At 40.7% G+C, this 21,699-nt stretch overlaps 1 protein-coding gene and 1 long non-coding RNA gene across 8 annotated transcripts in view; one reads left to right on the top strand and one right to left on the bottom strand.

Moving 5' to 3' along the window:
- Positions 1 to 21,699, bottom strand: part of FAM13C (family with sequence similarity 13 member C) — a 199,984-nt gene that overhangs the window by 105,335 nt on the left and 72,950 nt on the right. The window lies entirely within an intron of this gene.
- LOC140914767 (uncharacterized) overlaps positions 1 to 21,699 on the top strand; it is a 73,098-nt gene that overhangs the window by 6,166 nt on the left and 45,233 nt on the right. Inside the window, exon 2 of one of the 2 annotated variants that reach the window (XR_012159976.1) lies at positions 18,185 to 18,277. The exons of the other annotated variant lie outside the window; for it this stretch is intronic. This is a non-coding gene — a long non-coding RNA (uncharacterized LOC140914767). The remainder of the gene's footprint in view (positions 1 to 18,184; positions 18,278 to 21,699) is intronic. 2 annotated transcript variants of the gene reach the window in all.

Below are 21,699 nucleotides of genomic sequence, written 5' to 3' on the forward strand. Positions count from 1 at the left end.
AGGGGCACATTTTCTCAGGGTGTTTTACTGTCTTCCTTAGTGAACATGAAAAATTATACAGGCACATACTTGAAACTGAACTTTCCATCTGCCAGCTCACCAATATCTGCACACATTTTTTATAATCTAACACCTGCCTGTATGAAAGTATTGGACTTAGAACCGTGCAAGAACCAGAATTCCCATTCTGTGGGAAATTTTCCATTTTCAAAAAAACTTTCATTCCAAATGGAACAAGAAATCAGATACGCAACATATTTCACATGAAGGATATTTTTTTGAAAAAAAAAATCTGGTTTGGAAGAACTGAAAATAGAATTTTTTGAAAATTTCTCATTTGAGCTCCTCACCAAGTGGGCTGCTGTAGAGCCTGGGGATGCAGGTGAGCAGGAAACCTGATTTCCATCAAAACATTTGATTTAATTGAATCAGCATTTTCAGAAAGAAATCTGTTTTGTTGCAAAATTTTCAACCAGTTCTAGCTGGAATGGTCCTCCACAGAACAGAATGCCCCCAACAGACTTTGCATAGTAAATTCTAAAGATTGAGCATCCACAGATATTGGAGTAAAATATGCATAAACCTATTTTGTAGAGCAAAAGTCACTGTTTGCAAAGTACATTCCCTAATTAAATTGGTTTAGGTTTCATTAGGTCATTAATGACTTTAGTCCAGAGCATTCTTCCCCTGTGGTTTTTGTTTCAGATCATTCTGCCTGGGGTAGAGTTGAACCGTCAACTACTAGAATGGCATAGAAATGGGGGAAGGTGGTATGGAGTCAGCTGCCCAACTCTGCCATACAGGAGGGATGAAATCTCACCTCTGTGTGCGACTTTAAGGTTTACCATCCGGGCCTGTACATTTACATATAAGGTCTTTTGATGTGCACTTTACTAAGCATTTCACATTTTGAAGCAGACATAGTTGCTCTTTGGACATTTACATCCTGAAGTTTGCTTAAGCAGTTTGCAGAGTTTCGGATTGCATATACATTTTATATAACATTTTGTGTACTTAGAGGCCAAAGCTGAAAATGTGTCCTCTAAGAAGCAGCATTTGTACAGTGCCAAGTGCAATAGGGTCCCAGTCCATGTCTAGGGCTCCTAGACCTTACATCAATACAAATAAATATAAAAATAACTGCCACAAATTTGAAATGTTGTCACTGGTGATGCAAAAAAATTCTTAGCATTAAACCCAGAAAAATAATGCTTTTTCCTGTATTATTTGGAGCCTTGAATTAACATGCTAAGGAGTCTTGTCTACCTCAAGACTGTGGGAATGGGTCTTTAACCTTGGAAGAGTTAAATATCTCATATAAACAACTCCAAAGCATCCCAGTGCACCATGCATTGGGTTTCTAGTCAAACCACATTGTGCCAGATAAACAATGGATGCTGGTCAAACCAATAGCCCTAACATGACTGCAGTCATCCCAAAAGGGGCTGTGGTGTGGTCACCGACAGGGAGGCACATATGACAATACTGCTTGTGTGGGAGATACACCAAATTCAAACTGGATTAATGCCATGGTGGCTTAAGCCCAACAACTTTTCTGATTGGATCAGTGCTTTACAAATGGTAAAAGTGCTGTGTGATGTGCCCAGAATGCCTCAGCAGATCAGTACAACATTAGAAAAAAGGATTACTACTTAAGGCAGAAAAGTATTGATCTTTTCCATGACTCATTTAAAGAAATCATCACAGGATGTAGAAATGACCTTTTTGAACCACTCTGTGTGGTTGGATCCTCTGACTGAAGCATCAGTCGGCCCTCTCGCTTCATGTGTGTGCGTGTGTTGGGAAGAGAAGAGGAGAAGGCTGCTCTTCCCAGGTGACGGCCAAGCAGAACATCAGAATATTAAAATTATTCTATCGTCTGTCCAGCATTTGCTGGAAACCACTAGAGCTATTTACATCCCTCTGTTCTCTCCAATGTCTCTGATGGTGAAGGTACAGGTCACACATGCTTTCCTTACACTCTCACTAACATTTGGCTACAGATTTCATAAAAGAGCAAAGAAATTACATTGACATGGAATACCAAAATTATTAATATCTATATAAAATATATTAAATATATTAAAATTGGAAAGCCAAGCAGTCAGAAGTTAAGACATGCCAGAATTAAGGTTGCTCATGCATCTTTAATTTATCTTTATTGTGTGTATGCATTATGATAGTTCTGACCAACATTACAGAAAAATCTGTGCCAGAACCAGGAACAGAAACATTTCTCCACCTGGGGCACAGTCCAGTGCCTTAAACACAAGAGAGTATCCCTTTTCTTCTTGCAATCACCTGATTTATTCATTTGTCATGTACTTAGAAACCATATGGTAAGGATGCCAGATTTAAGTTTGTATCTCAGGTTTTTCCAATATTTTCAAATGCAAAATTGAAAGTAATAGTGAAACTGATAACTCTTAGTCACTCAAGCTCTCAAAAATTGAAGGGTGGAGAGCAAGAAAGAGCGTAAGTAAATCTTGGTATATTATAATTACAACGTTAATGCCTTTGTTTTCAGTGCATTGCACCTTTAAATCTCTACAGAGCCATGCACCCATTTTGTGTTCATTTCAATGCAGACCAGCACAGAGGAGGCATATACACTATGTGCTCTCTCTTGGCTCTTTACTTTTGTTGTTTTATGTTTTGCTGTTCTCTTTATCCAAAATAAAGGTCATGCTGACAGATCCTCTTTAATTTTCTCTATGAAGAAAAAACGCAACACAATCCACCCTACTTAAATGGTAGACTTTGCTTTTGGGTGCCCCATTGCAGATCTTAAATCATTAGTTATCTGAGAATCTGAACTGATGAGTAAACTATTTACTTGGAAAAACATCAAAATGCATGTGGACATTTTCCTTTCTTCATAGTGGGTCAGGGTAAGACCTATGTGGGATCAGGCATTTTGTAAGACCTCCCCAATACCCAATTGGGGCCTCTAGCCACTACTGCAAATAACGAACAATAAGATGCTGCTCAACCAATAGTTTCACCTACCTTAAAAGTGTACATGACAAACTGCCACAATAAAAGGAACTCTAAGGAGAACAAACCAATAAATCCTGTCAAATGCAAGAATGATGTTAGAAGAACTTATGCACAGAAAGCAATATGTACTTAGCACAATTGCTGCTTACTGTCAGAGTTTATTTGTAGTGACGTATAAACAGAACCTCTCTGATGTGCTAGTGGTTCTGTACCAGTGATCTGTGTATTTTCAAAGGGCACTTGACTTTCTCCTCTGCTCCCCACTGTCCCTCTCATTCCAGCCTTGGATTTGTCCTAGGGATGTTTATAAACTAGTTCAGATAAAGTACAGACAGATGCAGACCTTCACCCAAAATTCAACCCAAACCTTTTTTTAAGCTCAGAAAAATTGCGGATGTCTGTTTTTTCCATTGATGTTCATATTCACTTACCTCTAGCCTTCCTGGTTCTGATGGGGACCAGAAACTGAGGAGTCAAAATACTAAGAAAGACTATTCTCTCAGAGCCAGATTTTCAGCTAGGGTAAATCAGTGTAGCTCCATGTGGAGCTATGCCAGATTACAGCAGCTGAGGATCTGGCCCACATTTGTAGCTTAAGTTAGCTGATCCCAGCCATCTGATTCACATTCACAGTTTAGAGCAGCAAGTCAGACTGATCTTCCAACACATTGAGAGTTTCTCCCTTCACTATCCTATTTCTCTCTTCCTCCCAAGAGCTCTTTGATGCAAAGCAATAATAGCTGGCTGGTGAAGATAGACCTTAAACGTCTCAGCATGTAATCAAATCAGAGACTATACATTTAATGCTAGATTGCAATATGCTATTACAGTACTGTAACAATCTCCTTCCTGTTCATGAATTACAGTAAACTACAGACTGTTGCTCCTATTGACACGGTCTAGGAAGAAACAAAAAAGCCCCTCAGCTGGGCCATACCTGATACGCGGAGTATCTTACTCCCACCCTAAACAGGACACAATAATAGCAGAGACATTTCATGAGTACCACAATTCTTATCCTCAATTGTTTTTACTAAACTTATACCATGTATGGTTCAAATAGTATTTGGAGTTTGTGGGTCTAAATCAGTTTCTCAAATTTTGCAGAGACTCATCCCATGAAACAAAAATTCAATTAGTTATCACATATGCTTTAGTGCATCATTCAGGTACAAATGCAAATCTTTAGCAGTGGGTAGTGGTCAGCTGTTACTCTGCTCATACCTTCATGGGATTTACTTTCTCCATTCTGTAGAAGTATTATGCAGTTTCAGTTACTACAATCAGTAGTTCCAATAAAATCAGCATAAGAGACCAGTCTCAGGTCCAGCGTCAAAAGCTCTCTCGGGTTTTCTTTTAGTAAAGCAAATTTGAAATAGGTTCTAAAACCCTGCCAAGGGATGAAGGAACGTTTTGTGTCTTGAGGTCAGGTGCTTGAACCCTACATAAAAGTGCAGGATTCAGGTAGAGTGGTAAATATATTTTGTTAACTCCAACCTGGCTTTGATAGGGTCAGAATATCTCTCTCGCAGAAGCAACTAAAGGCTGGGACACAGGTGGTCCTGCAGGGAAAAGGCTTAAGCTAACGTTTTTCTATTATTATTTTAGTTACTAATAAAGCCAAACCCTAGAAAAGGGTATAAGTTTGGACTACAAACATGTACACAAAGGTGTGTGCAGATTCTGTACAGGATAGCTGTGAACTCCTGCTTACTAAATATCAGCAAAATGAAATGATTCCATTATAATTAATACATTTTTGAAGGCCCAAGGCACTGTTACAGCTTATATGCTTTGAACCACAGAGTTCACAAACAACTGACTGCTTTGTTTAACGTCCTGCTCAATCTGCTTTATCTCGTCTGACTTTCCATAATTCATTTTAATCAATTGTTGTGGTGCTTGCACTAAACGTTTTGTGTTTTGTTTTGCTTTTTACAAGCAAATAAGTTATTATTTGGGAACGGCACATTTGCTGTCTCACCCTGCTCATCCTTTTAGTAAGCCTCTCTTTTGGTGCGCAGATTTTAAAAAAAAAAAAAACTGAGTTAAATAAGTCACTCAATTTATGCCAAGGATTTAGTTCATGGAGTCACAAGCAGGTCCAGGGGAGTTGTGACAATGACAGCTCTTCCTTCCTTTATGGACATTTGGGAGAAACAACCTGTGGCAATTTCGCTTCTGTAACCTGGGACCAGAAATAATCAGCTGTCGTGGAATTCATGGCTTGAATTTGTATTCTGTACACCCTCTTCACTAGCCCAAGACTAATATTTTCAACCACTTAACTGGGAGCTTACCCTATCACTGGGACAACATGTTTTCTCCTTTTTGTGGTCAAGTTCCCTGTACACACTTACTGCTATTTCAAACAACTGCTTGCGTGTTATATCCTGTCTCCATCACGGCCTCATTATTTATTACTTTTGATCCATCTGAACTTAAGACAACTCATTCAAGTTTATGAGGTGACTGAAAATATGAAAGTCTTGGGCAAGGTAAGTGGGTTTATGAGATTACACATGTAAAATATGGATTCTTCTACGACTATTTAATTCTCATTAGCATGTCAGATTTTCTGCTTTTGATTGTTCACATATTTCATGGTGTCATCAGAAATTGAATCTGGTAGTTGTGGTTCATATTGGAGATATTTGTATTTCAATATTTTGAGGGTGATAATCCTTACAGTATTTTTAAAGGTGTTAATTGAGCAACAAATCCTGAGACCCGTATACTGTTTTTAGTCAGATCCATTCTAATTGACCTCACTCTGTGTAAAGAATAAAACTCAGTTAAGACCCAGACCCACGGTTTAGCCCTGGCTACACAAATGTCCATATTTTTTTTAAACCAAGCATGTTGGTGTGTATTTTATGCAAGTCTTCAAATATTTTTTCTGAAATACTTTTTTTCCCATGATCCTGTCAATGGTTTATTTTCTTTATGATAAATTGTCCTTCTTTATTTCTCTCCTATTTCTATTTATCCCTATTTTTATTGCCTGTTTATTTTTTTAAACCAACTAATTATCCAGTTTCTCAGTAAGAAGATGCATTTCAGTTTAGCACTGATAATCAGTTAGCTCTTCAGAAAAGCCTGAAAATGTGTCTAACCCACTTTAATAAAAAAAAAACAAAAAAACTAATACTTTTTTAAAAAGGAAATTCTGGTTCACCCAAAGGCAGGTTCTTAGCAGGATATGTTCTACAGTTACTTATAAAGAGAATGTAAAATGACTAGGATAAGAGACAACACATTATTGAAATAAAAACTTTGCGCACAGTCCTTTCAAACAATATTCCATTTTTGTAGCACAAAAAAGGGAATCTATAGACAGTGTAAGTAAATAATGTGGTGATCTCTTATCTAGATATGTTTGAACTAGCCTCCTAATTACATACGAACATTTTCCTTTGTGAGTTAGTTATTTCAGGAGAGACCCACCCAATGGAAAGCAATGATATGCATTGGAACACAGGGGATTAACTAATTTCAGTTGTTTAAATTTAAAAAGGCACTCCTGGTAACTACATACCTATGTATTGTTCTTTATTTTAACTCCCCTCCACCACTGCCTTGTAGGGAGAACCCCTTTTAGAAGCTTGAAAATATATGTTTATATCCTAGCCAGTTCGCTTGTTTCCATTTCCATGTAGGAAATAAACTAAGGTAATGCTGCTCTCAGCTACATCTGTGCAAAGTCACTGGCTTTGATTTGCCCATGGCCCACACCCAGCAGGCCCTTGACACGTCCTCTTTTGCCCATTATACTGGATGGGATTAAAGAAGATGCTGGTGTAGGAGGTGGTGAAGTTCACAGGCCTTCTCCGGCTGCTTTAAAGTCACATAGTACAGATTATGCTTATGTGATGCAAAGTGGTCTTAGAGGACTGGAGAATCCGGCCTATTTAACTTTGGCCATTGTGCTTCAAGGGGTACATGGGCATAACTGAGTGCAGAATTGGGCCTTCTCTGTTTTGCTGCCTTTCTAGTGTGTCTGTTTCAGTGATATCTATAGGAGCATTTGCAGGCTTATTCCTGCGCTGCTGCTGGGGCTGGGCACCTGGCTAGCAGCCACTGCTCGCTCTCTCTGCTCTGCTATGGGGGGGAGGGCACTAAGGTAAATTTTGGAATGGCAATAGCCTTCACAAGCCCCCCCACCCCCAGAGCTGCCTCTGAAGCAGGAAGATCTATTCCTTGCTCTTCTGAGTTACAGATCAACACCATTAGTGGCTACTGGATATAGTCCAGCACAACTCAGAACTACTGTCCCAGCTTTGGAAAAGAACAAATTTCCAAAGTGGCCAGACAGGAAGCGATTAGACAAACTGGATAAAAGGGCTAAAAGAGCTTATGAACAATTTTACTACAGACATCACTCAGTTAGAGAGCTGCCAGGTCCAGAACCTGGTGACCATGTTCATGACAAATTGGATGGAGAAAATGGACAACTCCAGCTGTTGTAAAGGAAAAGAACTTCGCACCCAGATCACCTGTGACCAAGACCAGCTGTAGCAGGTTGAGCACTCACCGCGTGGCGCCTCCTGCTGGTCGCCCAGGAATTAGCTCAATTCCAGTACTCAGAACACCTCCTGCTGGTTGGTGTCTCTCCTGCCTCAGGCCCCTGCATCCCCCCCAGACCCTCTTATCTTGGGGTGCTGCCCCACAGCAGTGCCCCCACATTCTAGGTCTTCCCTCCCAGGGAAATCCCCTCCCCCTATGCCCACCTTGCCTCAGTGGCTACTGCCAGTCGTCATCTAGCCCCCTTTCTCTGGGGCAAACTGCAGTCTGTGTTGGCCAGTCATCATTGGCAAGCGGGTTGGACCAGCTGCCTCTGCCTATCCCCAGGCTGCACCTCTGCAGCCCCAGTACCTCCTTAGGCCTTTCTGTCAGGCCTTAGCCTGGGAGGTCACCAGGCCTGAGCTCCACAGCTCAGCCAACCCATTCCCCAATACCGCTCTGTCCAAGTTACTCTTTGCTCCTTCAGGCAGCTAGATCCATCTCTCTCCAAAGCTAGAGAGAAACTGACTGCCTTCTGGCCCTGCAACTTTTTTATAGGGCCCAGCCTGGCCCTGATTGGCTGCCTCCCAGCCTTTTCTTATTGGCTTTCTGCCCCAGCCCTCTCCAAGGGCTGGCTTTTAACCCTTTCTGAGCCGGAGCAGGGTGACTGCCCCACTACACCAACAGTGGAGACTTCAGCAGAAACCATTGACATCTACAGTTTGTTCCTCAGAAACAGAGCAAACTCTGCACATGGCAACGCAGAAGACGACTCAAGGATTTCAAACCAACCATAGCTGGTCACTACAACTAATAGATGGTCAAATGACCAAGCTTTTATGCTTTTGGGTCACGAAATTAGAAAATCCGTACTGTTCAGAGACACTTAGACTGATCTCTAGTGAACCTCAAAGACAGCCTGATAGTGTAAATATTGTAACTGTTAGGAACGTAGAACTTAAAGGCGGAGATGTAACGGAATGCTAAACTATTATACTGTTTAGCCACTAGGAAGCACTGTCTATAAAACCACCTTACTTAAATGAACCTCGGCCATACCTGGCAGACCATTAAAAAAGTCTTATGATAAACACATCTGGTGTGTATAAGCAAGCTCTAGCCAGTCCATAGCTAGAACAGGAACATGACATGTTCTCAAATGAACTCACACAGAAAAATGATAAAAGACAAAAAATACCACATCACCTGCAGGTGAACACTTTTCACAAAGTGATCACTCTATATCTGACCTCTCAGCCCTGGTCCCTTGAAATATGTTTTAACTACTTATGCTAAACATCTGTTCCACCTTGTATTTAGCTGTGACACTCTGAGTACATTATTGTGGATTTTTGGATTTATTATTTTCTGATTTTGGTTTTTTCCATTTAAAAAAAATATTAATTCCATCTCCTCTGGTCCTGGGACAGGGGCTGGGGAGAGAGAGCTCCTCTGGCACCGGGGCTGCAGCAAGGAGACATTTTTATTTTTTGTATTGTGCTGGGTTGGTTTGTTGTTTTTTTAAGCACTGGATTCTGTGTTATTGTTTTGATTCCGCGATTCCATCCATGTTCTCGTTAATGAAGATTTCATAGGGCCCTACCTCAACCATATTGTCTCTCTAATATCCTGGAACCAACACAGCCACAAAAACACGGCATACAACAATGAAGGAATATAAGAATTTTCTCATCCATGATCTAGTATTGCTTCATAACCACTGATGATTTGGGGCAAATTATTTCTTCTCACATAAATCCTTGTGTCTCATGAAAACTATTTGTGACTCAGCTGTTTCCTATGTAGATCTGCTTGAAGTGAAGCAGAAGCATATGGGAAAGATATTTGTGCTGGAAGTGGTAGAGCCACTTTCTTATCAGTTCTCCTAGCTTTGAGTCAGGAGCGATATGAAAATCACTTTTCCTTTTCTGAGCAACTGAATTATTTGCTGTGAATCATGCTGTCTGCTGTTTGTGACACTGTATTTTCTGACTCAGTGTCTGCTGACCCTGTGACCCTCCAATCTCTCCGCTGTGCTGTGAAATTCGTTTTCAGTTTCATATCATGATGTGTGGAAGTAAACTCAAGAAAGTTTTGCTCTTAATTTTAAAAATGATTTTCATCTCCCAGTATTGCAACCAACCAGCCAAAGATCATTCCTGACAGATGGTCTTATTTAATTTATAGGAGGGCTTTTTAATTTTGGGTACAGTCACAATTTTCAGTAACACTCAGACAGTGATAACAGAGCCAATGAAAAACAATAAATTACAGTCAAGGTTGCAAGGACGGTGTCTATTTCTTTTATACAAATTGGAGGGAAAGGAGGATTGGGTTTTTTGTTTTTGTTGTTCTTCTGGAGATACCTCCAATCCTTTTTAGAAACTGGTACTGAATATTGGAATCTAAAAGTAGGAATGTGCAGAAAGGTTCAGAACTAGAGGAACACATTTCTGTTCTCTAGTATTTAAAGAGCAATGGCCAACATTGTCAGATCTGGGTGCCTAAAGTTAAGAAGATCCATAGATTTTAAAACATCCAAATTTGAAAATTTTGTCCCTTGTGTCCCAATATTTTTATTTGGTCATAACTGGAGCTGTAATTATAGTTTTTAGCCCCTGGTGCTCTGCCTGAGACAGACTACAGTTACGCCTAAGCTTCTATCTGCTACAAAAATAGAACAGAAAGGAATTAACAAAGCAGGCAGTCACAATGGGGACTGACTCCCCTTCCAGGTCTGCCAACTAGCAGCTGCTCAGAACAGCACTCTCCCTGCAATTCTTCCCTCTTTCTGAAATCAGTATCACCCTCCAGGCCACATCTGGTCCAATTCTTGTTCCTCTGCACAACAGGTACCTGAAACCCCTCTCCACCCCTCTTCCACCTAGACCCTCTGCTATTTCCCCATTACCCAGAGCATCCACATATCATGAGCCAGGGCAGCAAAATCATGAGATTGGCTTAAAAATCCTCCTGATTTTTAAAGTTTCCTTTGCCTCCTGGTATTTGAGCCTTAGGGTGTACTCAGGTCACATTTCCAAGCTTTCCTCTGCAACTAGAAGGGCTAGAAAACTACTTCAGAATAAAAAAATGAGAGTTGAGATTCTCATTTAATCAATTGACCCCAGGAGCTAGGTGTTACAGACAGACCCAGGCAGGTCTGAACATCTTCTTAATATTTCACAAAAGGAGGGTTGTGTGTGGTCTCTGCTGAAAGCTAAGAACTAGCTGACTGTCGTTATTATGAGATGTTTGTGGACATCCATGGAGACAGCCTGTGTTCACTGGACTAGATGCAGAAGTTTACTAGACTGGACTAGATGCATACTGGAGATTTATATTGACAAACAAACAAACTCCTGAAGAGGTCTCAGAAGGGAAAGGGGGAGCAGGCTAAGTGACAACAACTTGTGATTGTATAAACTAAACAGTAACAAGTCTCCAGAACCTGATGGTATTCACCCAAGAGTTCTGAAGGAACTCAAATGTGAAATTGCAGGACTATTAACTGTCATCTGTAATCTATCATTTAAATCAGCTTCTGTACCAAATGACTAGAGGATAGCTAATATGATGCCAATTTAAAAAGGGCTCCAGAGGTGACCCTGGCAACCACAGGCCAGTAAGCCTCACTTCAGTACCAGGCAAATTGGTTGAAACTATCGTAAAAGAACAAAATTGTCAGACACATAGATGAACATAATTTGCTGGGAAATAGTCAACATGGTTTTTGTAAAGGAAATCATGTCTCACCAAACTACCAGAATTCTTTGAGGGGATCAACAAGCATGCGGACAAAGGAGATCCAGCAGATACAGTGTATTTAGATTTTCAGAAAGCCTTTGACAAGGTCCCTCACCAAAGGCTCTTAAGCAAAATAAGCAGTCATAGGATAAAAGGGAAGGTTCTCTCATGGATTGGTAACTGGTTAAAAGATAGGAAACAAAGGGTAGGAATAAATGATCAATTTTCAGAATGGAGAGAGGTAAATAGTGGTGTCCCCCAGGGATCTGTACTGGACCAGTCCTATTTAACATATTCATAAATGATCTGGAAAAGGGGGTAAACAGTTTGGTGGCAAAATTTGCAGATGATACAAAACTGCTCAAGATAGTTAAGTCCCAGGCAGACTGCGAAGAGCTACAAAAGGATCTCACAAAACTGGGTGACTGGGCAACAAAATGGCAGATGAAATTTAATGTTGATAAATGCAAAATAATGCACATTAGAAAACATAATCCTAACTGACGTACATATACAAAGATGGGGTCTAAATTAGCTGTTACCACTCAAGAAAGATGTTGGAGTCATTGTGGATAGTTCTCTGAAATCATCCACTCAATGTGCAGGGGCAGTCAAAAAAGCGAACAGAACGTTGGGAATCAACAAGAAAAGGATAGATAATAAGACAGAAAATATCATATTGCCTCCATATAAATCCATGGTAAGCCCACACCTTGAATACTGTGGGCAGATGTGGTCACCCCATCTCAGAAAAGATATATTGGAATTGGAAAACGTTCAGAAAAGGGCAACAAAAATGATTAGGGGTATAGAACGGCTTCCGTATGAGGAAAGAGTAATAAGACTGGGACTTTTCAGCTTGGAAAAAAGGCAGCTAAGGGGGGATATGATAGAGGTCTATAAAATCATGAGTGGTATAGGGAAAGTAAATAAGGAAGTGTTATTTACTCCTTCTCATAATACAAGAACAAGGGGCCACCAAATGAAATTAATAGGTAGCAGGTTTGAAACAAACACAAGCAAGTACTTTTTCACACAATGCACTGTCAACCTCTGGAACTCCTTGCCGGAGGATGTTGTGAAGGCCAATACTATAACGTGGTTCAAAAGGGAGCTAGATAGATTCATGGAAGATAGGTCCATCAATGGCTATTAGCCAGGATGGACAGGAATGGTGTCCCTAGCCTCTGTTTGCCAGAAGCTGGGATTGGGTGACAAGGCATGGATCACTTGATGATAACCTGTCTGTTCATTCCCTTTGGGGCACCTGCCATAGGCCACTGTCAGAGGACAGGATACTGGGCTTGATGGACCTTTGTTCTGACCTAGTATGGCCGTTCTTATGCTAAGAGCCGAAGAAATGGCCCAAGCGGTTATCCGTTACAGGAGGAGGAGATTGTTAGCTGGGGGAATCTCATGAAGAGTGGGTCCCAGCTCTCTGAATTGGACAAATGCTACAAGAACACATTGATGGGTGAGATGTATCTTATTAAACAGGAAAGTAACTTGTTAATAAGGATAAGCTATATATGGTATTTACATTTTTAGCTATAATCTAATGCTTCCAAATCCTTACACTTGCTTTTGTTTGAATCTTTATCTCAAGCTCTGTTAAATACACTTCAGTTTGGTTCTATTAGAAACCTGTCTAAGTGCCTTGTGCTAAGGAAAGTGAAACCAGTGAACTGGAGTGAACCATTTCCACAGAGGCAGCAGATCAGTGTACACTGCAGGTGCCCAGAAGATAGGGGACTGAGCACTCAAGTGTAACAAGGTGGGGTATGTAATTTGCTAGTCTGAAGAGGGAACAAGTGGGGCTTGCAGAGCCCAAGTGGAGTCTCTACCCCACCTCTATGTACTGCCCCACATTAACCACTTCCCACCTCACTGTCCCCCACAAACTTCTCTCCCACTGACTGCTCCTTCTCTGAGGCTGGATAAAGAAAACAAGAGTAACTTACTGCTGGCATTAATACCTGGTACTCATCCCTGTGCAGATGGTGACCAGGTTTTGTGTGGGTTCTCTGCACAGTCATGAATTTCGCCCCAACTTAGTTGTCTTTCTCCTCTACCCAGAGACAGTAAGACTTAGAACATCTCTTACTGCTACTGTTTTATTCCATCAATTGTTCGATGTTTTGAAAGTAGGGGCCAAACAGCGACATTACTGATTTCCTCATCTTGGAAATGTTTTCAGATAATGCATCCTAGATACTGGAGAAAATACTTTCAATGCAAAGTAGGGCTGGACCAATAGTTCTTGATATAACATTATGCATAACTGCATGTGCCAACAAAATAAAAAGACTTCTTCTCTATAGCTACCAAAAAATAGTAGAAATGTATGACTCAGTAAAAGTGACTCAAAGCTGGGACTTAAATAGGTTAATAGCTTTCTTTTAAATGTCAGCTTTTAAATTGAGGTCTATTTTGTTTGTCATCTCTGACTCTCTGTTTACTACACAATTTATGATGGATTAGCAAAGCAGAAGTGTAGCACATTATATATTTAAAGTTTTAAAAGTAAACACATAAAATGGACAATAAGTATTAGTTAAATGCCTTTATGATTAATTCATAAAATGATTCCTACTAAACCCTTTAATTCTTAACCAAGAGTAAAAGGCAAGTGTAACTAGGATGGCAGACTCTGTGGATGCAGGGCGACTTTCATGAGTCACCCCATTATCAGGTGCCTGAACCCTGCACAAAGGTACACTGTAAATCACTTCTGAGTCACGATATTAGTTTGACTTAGTAACTTTCAAGCAAAATATAAGGGCAACTGGATCCTCACCCAGAAGTTAAGGTCCGGCACAGGGAGGCCCTCCAGGCAAATCTTAGGAACAGCTAAGCTTGGGGAGAAAGTTTAAGCAGTAATGTGTTTTATGCTATTATTTTATTTCCCGTTAATATCGAACCCATGGAAGGGGTGTGAGTTTGGTCTAATACATTATGAGTATACTCTGTTTGGAGTTGAGTACATAAATACACCAGTAAAATTAATCCACTATTTACAAGTTTGTAAAAATAGAAACACTGGCTGTGGAATAGGCTGTGGAATAGACTAATTACTATTATTCTCATTTTACAAGGAGGGAAATTTAGACACAAAGAGATGAAGTCACTTGCCCAAGGTCAAGCAGAAGGTAAATGGTAGAACAGGGAACAGAACTCAAGTCTCTTGATCCAATACTCTGTTCAATGGACCGGAACTTCTCAAAGTTTTTAACATCAGGCCAACTTTTATCAAAACAGACAATCTCAGCCACATCTTCCCTAATGCAGGAGATAATGTACATACATACCAACTTTCAACAAAATACTTGGATATGAAAGTACTATTGGCAGAGCTCATAGTGTCCCTTATATTTAGGTTGCTTAACATTTTTCATTATAAAAGATTCTTAGAAATTATCATAAAAAGACTGTAACACCTCAATTGTTTACAGCAGGCCTCTGAAATTCAATAGGAAGAAAGCCCTCAGGTTAGGGTTGCCAACCCTCCAGGATTGCCCTGGAGTCTCCAGGAATTAAAGCTTAATCTTTAATTAAAGATTATGTCATGTGATGACACCTCCAGGAATAAGTCCAACCAAATTGGCAATAGGGTAACAGCAGTGCTTTTTCCTTCGAAAATTCCAGTCAGACTTAGCCAAGTTATAAACCATTGAAAGTTGCCATTTCCCTTCTATTGCTTGTGTCAACAACATTTTGGCAGCATGGCAAAGCAATAACTGAACACAAACATTCTAATCAAATGCTGCAGCATAACTGGGGCAAGGGACTGAGCCAGGCTCTCCCGCAAACCCCTCACTCACTCTGGAATCAGTGTATGGACCCACTTCCTCCATCCCGTCTGGGCGCACCACATGTGTGATTATGTAATTAAGACTGTACCAGAATGCATATGCAATGGGGACAGAATTCAGGTTGCACAGGCAACCTGAATTCTGGCTTTTCCTAACGTTTGCAGTGCTAGACTTTGCCACATAAATAATGTTCTTTAATGTGGTTTTCAAAAGTACAGCTCTCATAGCTTTACCTGGACGTGTTTCAGTGAGACGGAGAAGCTTGTTTCACTGTGCAAAGCGTATCCCGATGCAGAAAGGCTGCCCAAACTGCAATGGAGAGTGATCTCTGTGGGACACAGTGGAGGTGGAACAAAAGCTCAAGGGCAGCCCATTTTCCTTTGAGCTCCAGTTCCCTCAGGCTGTCCCCAGCCCATTCTCCCTTAAGTCATAGTCTCTCTGTTCTGTCCCTCTCACCTTGCTGCTGGCAAGGCCCTGACATTGCTGCTTGCTCATCCACTCAATAGAGGCACATACTGGTTTGGCAGCAGCTGGGGGAGCATGGGAGTGATAGCATTCCTGCCCTCAGTGCCAGAACCCCAGCAGGCCTCGTTTTGTCATAAGAAGGAAATGCTGATTGGTCCCTTGCTGTGATGGAAGCTTGTGATGAGGCAGGAACTAGACTCTGTGGAGTAATCACACAGAGAAATTAACAGAAAATGCCTTCCAATGAGTCACATTTTCTTAATTTTAATATTGCAATTACAATAAGACGACAACTTTCAGAGCCCAGGCAGACACTGTCCAGGCCCCATCGGTGTGCCCCAGCCAGGCCCCATTGTTTGAAAGAGCCTGTACTGGACCACATAGTAAATTACTTAGAATTGCCTTCTTAAGTATAGCCTGATAAGACAGTACCAGGGTCAGAGGGTGTCATGCAGCTAAGATTAGCTAGCATCAAGCAGGACAAGCTTGTCCTATGGAATAATAGAGCCTGTTCTCAGGTTATCATCTCTGGAAAAATCTATTTAATTTCTGCTCCCTTGACAAATTGTCCACTAGTCCTTTGCAGGGTTCTTGAGAGTCGTCCATCCACAGTCAGTAGCAACTACTGGAGAAGCTGTGATGTCACCAGGAGTGTGATGGGCTGTATTCCTCACACTGGCCCTGAGAGGGTAAATTAGGCCAGGCAGGTCTAATCAGCCAATTGTGCTGCAAGTAGGGGAGAGATGTAGCATGAAGGAGGCCACTAACTAGAAGCAGGCTCAGCTGGGCAGGAAGGTAAGGGTCATGTATAAAGCCTAGGAGCTGCAAGTAGCAAAGAGGGGCTGCAGGAAAGGAGACTACAGTCACACCCTGAGAGGAGGGAGTTGTTTATACCAGGGTTGTTTATTTTAACAATCACAGTTTAAGTTACATTTCTCTCCCCCCGTTCTCCAGGAGGAAAACTTCTAGTTGATTACGATCAGTGAAAGTGTATTTGTGTGTTTTGATGAACTGAGTTTTCCTAGCTATCCTCAGCATCCTCTCTCTTGCTTGTGCACCCTGCAGATCTCAGCACATTTCTAGTTGTTAAAGAATATGATAAATTGAATAGAATTAAATGTGTTTGTCAATTCTGATAAACCATGTGAGGCTTCAGGATTCTCATTTCATGCTTCAATCCCTGCCCCTGCAGGGTTCCAGAAAACAATTAAACTGGTTTAAAAACCTTGTTCTATTTTTGTGCAACTACATTGTTACACATATATGTGAGCTTCCCACCCAAATAATTTTTGGCTCAGAACAAAATTTGAGTATTAGATATTTATCAGATTATTTTTTAGGCGACGGTCATTCTTATTTGCTGGGGAGAATTCAATTATGCAAATATTTTACCAATCACATATTTCATTAACTCCTGGTTTACGGTCAGGTTCTTTCAAATTTCTTATTGTAATGTTATTTTCAAAGTACATTGTAGATGCAGAATATGATGCCTGTAGAAAGGATGAGTCACTGCATTGCTGCCTCTTGAAATGAGCAATCATAATCCTTTTTCTGTAATGTCCCGATACGTACAAAAGTAACTATCCTTTATAATAAGATGTTTTCCAAATATAGTTTTAGAAATGTTTTTAATTTATTATACATAAATATTGAGAAATATCTAATGTATTGACTAAACCCAGTTTTAACCTCATTATCTACTAATGTATTATCATGTATTGAGATGACACAGTTGATATTAAAATTGTATACCAGGTATTTGTGTAAATATAATTGTGCCTTTTTTTCATTGCCAGGAAGGTCAATAATTAGTTGAAGCATCTCCATGTCTCTCTGGCCCCAGCATAGAACCCATCTGCACTGTCACTTCATTTATTACTGGCCATTGGCCTATTTAATATTCATGTGTGGTACAAAGACTCAAGTCTACCAAGCAAATCTAGTTAAATCTGGTCCCTATGTTTAGGCCTTCCAATCTCACTGATAGAAGATATCCTGATGGTTTGAAATCTCCTCCAGCTTTGTCCCTAGTACAGATGCCCCACTGACTTTTGCCTAGCTGGTAAATAGCTTGTATGTTTTTGATTAGCTGGGCACAATTAAAACTGAATTTAGATAGCTCTCTTTGATTAAAATTGTGACCAAAGAGGATACTTTCACTATTTTAAGCACTCTGGAGCAGTCTGCCTCAGGCACCAGGCATTCAAAATCTCAAAAATAAGAACAGGAAGCTCTACAATCCCAACATCCTCTGTGTGTGCGCCCAGCTCTTAATATACATTAACCAGCCTACAGTATTAAAAAAAGGAAGAGGAGAACTAAATTTCTTAGTATAGAAACTAATCCATTAGAAAAATAAGTATTTTAGTATATTAATATACAATGCCAAAAATAAATTTAACCCAAACTCACTAGCTCCACATGGCATAAGTAATATTGTCATTTTAAAGTTAGGCAAACCAGTTTTTCCATTAACAAAGTCTTTAGTTTTGTGTATGTAATTAAATATAATGCAGGAATGTGCCCCAATGTTATTCCAGGCATACGCCCTGAAGGGTGATGTAAACAATGATAAAGGAACGTTAAGGTTGCATGGTTAAAAGAAGTCTGCAGTTTCCAAAGTTAAATACATCCCTAACTGTCTCTTGTGTTTATAGATTATGGTACAGCCTTCAATTCCACCATCACATGCTGTTACTCAGCTAACACAACATAATACAATTACAGCTCCTCCGGATGCACAGCTCCAGGTAATGCACATCAGAGCAGGACTCCCCCGGCATGCCTTAGGAAGGGCACAGGAGCCTTCTCTCAACTGCTGCACACTCTGTTAGATGCAAATAGGCTGAGGCCCAGGGACATCAATAACCCCTTGTGTCTCCTGTTGGCAAGCAGCCTAATTTCCAGCCTGCAATGTATTGTTGCCTTCAGAGGCAAGAGAGCAGTGGGAGCAATGAAAGGGGGCTGCGTCTTGGAACAAATCACTATGGATGCCCAAGGGGTTAATGAAGCATATCTAGGTAACTGCAGAGCTACTAATGAGAGACAGAATGGGATTTCCAACTCCGGTACTCCCTCGTAAGTCAGCAGCTGAATTAGGTGCCAGCCAGGAGCTTATTGCTCTTCTACACAAACACTCTCCAGTTGCCTCACTGTCCCCTGCACTTCTTCATATATTGCCTCGTACATCCCCACAAGCTCTGCCTTTCAAAGTTCCTTGCCTCCTAGGGTTCTCAGAAGGGAGACACTAGGTGTTCCTCTACAGTGCACCTTAGGAGATATTACTTAAAATGACTGCCAAATATTTAAACAATTTATGAAAGGATCCCAAAGCTTCTAAGATTTACAAACTTCCCAGATCTTGTCATAACTCAGAAAGCAACAAGCCAACTTGATTATTACTTTACCATTTTCTGTTATTGGCGTGGACAGCATGACCCATTTCTTTGTACAGAGCTGTCATCAAGTTGTGATGCACCCAAATAGATTCAGGAATCTTCCATAATCAAACACACAGCAACAAGCCAACCCTGTCGTGTGTATTTCTAGTGCGCTGATTTTAGAGTATGATCTGCACTATCAGTTCAGTTAACAAGGCACATCTCTTAGTGCAGGGGAGTCATCAAACTGCAAAGCATCCAAAAGGATTAAATATTTCAGTTTCCGGAGTCTTAAAGCCATAGTCAATTCAAAGAGGTCGACCCAAAGCAATATCAAAAGCAGACAAAAATCTATTTAATATGAAATAAAAGCATCTTCCTGCTTACATCCGAAAAAGAACAAATTAGAAGTGCATCAACACTGTTTGAATGCCATCCAATACCATCTTCTTAGAAACTTATGTTTAACACATCACAGTGATAAATCCCTAGGCACTGAATATGCTTTCCCCCCCCCCCCCAACTATACATTTTCTATTTCTTATCTAGTATATTCTCTCCTGTTTCTCATTCCAAGTAACATCTACTCTGGGATGAAGAATCTGGAAGTTTTGTTCAAAACAATTTATGAGCACTTGAAGAAATGTTTATAGTCTCCCTATATGTCAATCTAACAGAACTCCATGGTCATTTGTATAAACATAAGAATATAGGAATGGCCATTCTGGGTCAGACCAAAGGTTCATCTAGCCCAGTATCATATCTTCCAACAGTGGCCAATGCCAGGTGCCCCAGAGGAAATGAACAGAACAGGTAATCATCAAGTGATCCATCCTGTTGCCCATTCCCAGCTTCTGGCAAACCGAGATTAGGGACACCACCCCTGCCCATCCTGGCTAATAGCCATTGATGGCCCTATCCTCCATGAATTTATCTAGTTCCTTTTTGAACCCTGTTATAGCCTTGACCTTCACATCATCCTCTGGCAAAGAGTTCCACAGGCTGACTGTGCGTTGTGTGAAGAAATACTTCCTTTTGTTTTAAACCTGCTGCCTATTAATTAAATTTGGTGACCCCTAGTTCTTGTGTTATGAGAAGGAGTAAATAGCACCTCCTTATTACTTTTCCACACGAGTCATGATTTTATAGACCTCTATCATATCCCCCGTTAGTCGTCTCTTTTCCAAGCTGAAAAGTCTGAGTCTTTTTAATCTCTCCTCATACGGAAGATATTCCATACCCCTAATAATTTTTGTTGCCCTTTTCTGGACCTTTTCCAATCCCAATATATCTTTTTTGAGATGGGGCAACCAGACCTGCATGCAGTGTTCAAGATGTGGGTGTACCATGGATTTATAAAGACGCAGTATATTTTCTGTCTTATTATCTATCCCTTTCCCAATGATTCCCAACATTCCGTTAGCTTTGACTGCCTCTGCACACTGAATGGATGTTTTCAAAGAACTATCTACAATGACACCACTCAAGGAAGAGATCATGGAAACAGCTAATTTAGACCCCATCATTTTATATGTATAGTTGGGATTATGTTTTCCAATGTGCATTATTTTAGGGAAAATTATAAATTCCAGTCGTGAGCAGAAGAATGGTAACCAGATGCAAACACACACCAAAATAACCCTTATTAAAGTGAAATATTTCCACATTAGAGTGTTTGTTCAATAAAACAGGAACAAATAAGATTATACAGGTAACATTCATACCCCCAGCTTCCATTCTAGACTGCTTATTGCCTTTGACTATTAGCTTTGTCAGCAGTTGGCCAAAAAGTACATAATTGTTTTCCATTTATTAACAAAATATGTGGATTTAATGGCGATTAAAGAAAGGGATTTTCTTAGTATAGTAGTCCCCAAATTGTGGGGTGGGCAGAGGAACGTCCGGGGGTGTGGCAGGGCCCAGACCAGCCGCCACGGAGGGCAGGGATGGAGTGCCACCCAGTCCCGCTCTGCCCCCAGCTCTGCTCTTGCCGTGCCTCCAGCAGCAGCTCTGCCCCCAGCTCTGGCCACTGTCCGTGGCCCCGTTGCCAACCACAGCCTCATTCCCGGCCCCTGCTCCTGACCGTGGCTCCTGGGGGGGTGGGGCACGGGCAGGTTAGATTAAGGATAAGGAGGTTGCAACTTTAAAAGTTTGGGGACCACTGTATTAGTATGTAGATGCGGGGGAGGTAGGGGTTAATAGGAGCCTATGTAAGACAAAGCCCTGAATATCGGGACCATCCCTATAAAATCAGGACATCTGGTCACCCTACCCCTGTGCTGGGGGCTGCACGAGGGAGCAGTAAAGAGCTGTTTTGCTGGCTGTGTGTTGTGCAGGGAATTCACTTCCACCATGGGATTGAATTCAGCTAGTTTATGGGCACTCTACACTGTCAGAGAAGCGTAAAGTGCCCTTATAAAAGCTACTGATTGGGCCCACTAATTTCATTGAAACACAAATTGAGTATAAGATTTGGCTTCTATTATTTAGGCTAAGCAGCTAGTGCTTGGATAGATTATTTTCATCAGGCATACATTATTTATCTGCTAGTGTACTGTATACATTCCATTCCAAATTACAGAACTAATGATAAATCTCCCCAGTGATACACCAAAGTACAAGAAACAGTCCCAAAAATATTAAATTATTCAACTTGATGTGCTTCAGAGACATTACTTTAGGCAAAATACAGTTAGACGATAAATGGTTTTATTTAATCCATTCTCCATTCAAGCACAGCTCATTTTGGTGAACAAACAACAGAAACTTCTCTTCCCTTTCGGTCTTTGCTG

Source organism: Lepidochelys kempii, chromosome 7, assembly GCF_965140285.1.
Source record: "Lepidochelys kempii isolate rLepKem1 chromosome 7, rLepKem1.hap1, whole genome shotgun sequence".
Classification (NCBI taxonomy): Eukaryota; Metazoa; Chordata; order Testudines; family Cheloniidae; genus Lepidochelys; species Lepidochelys kempii.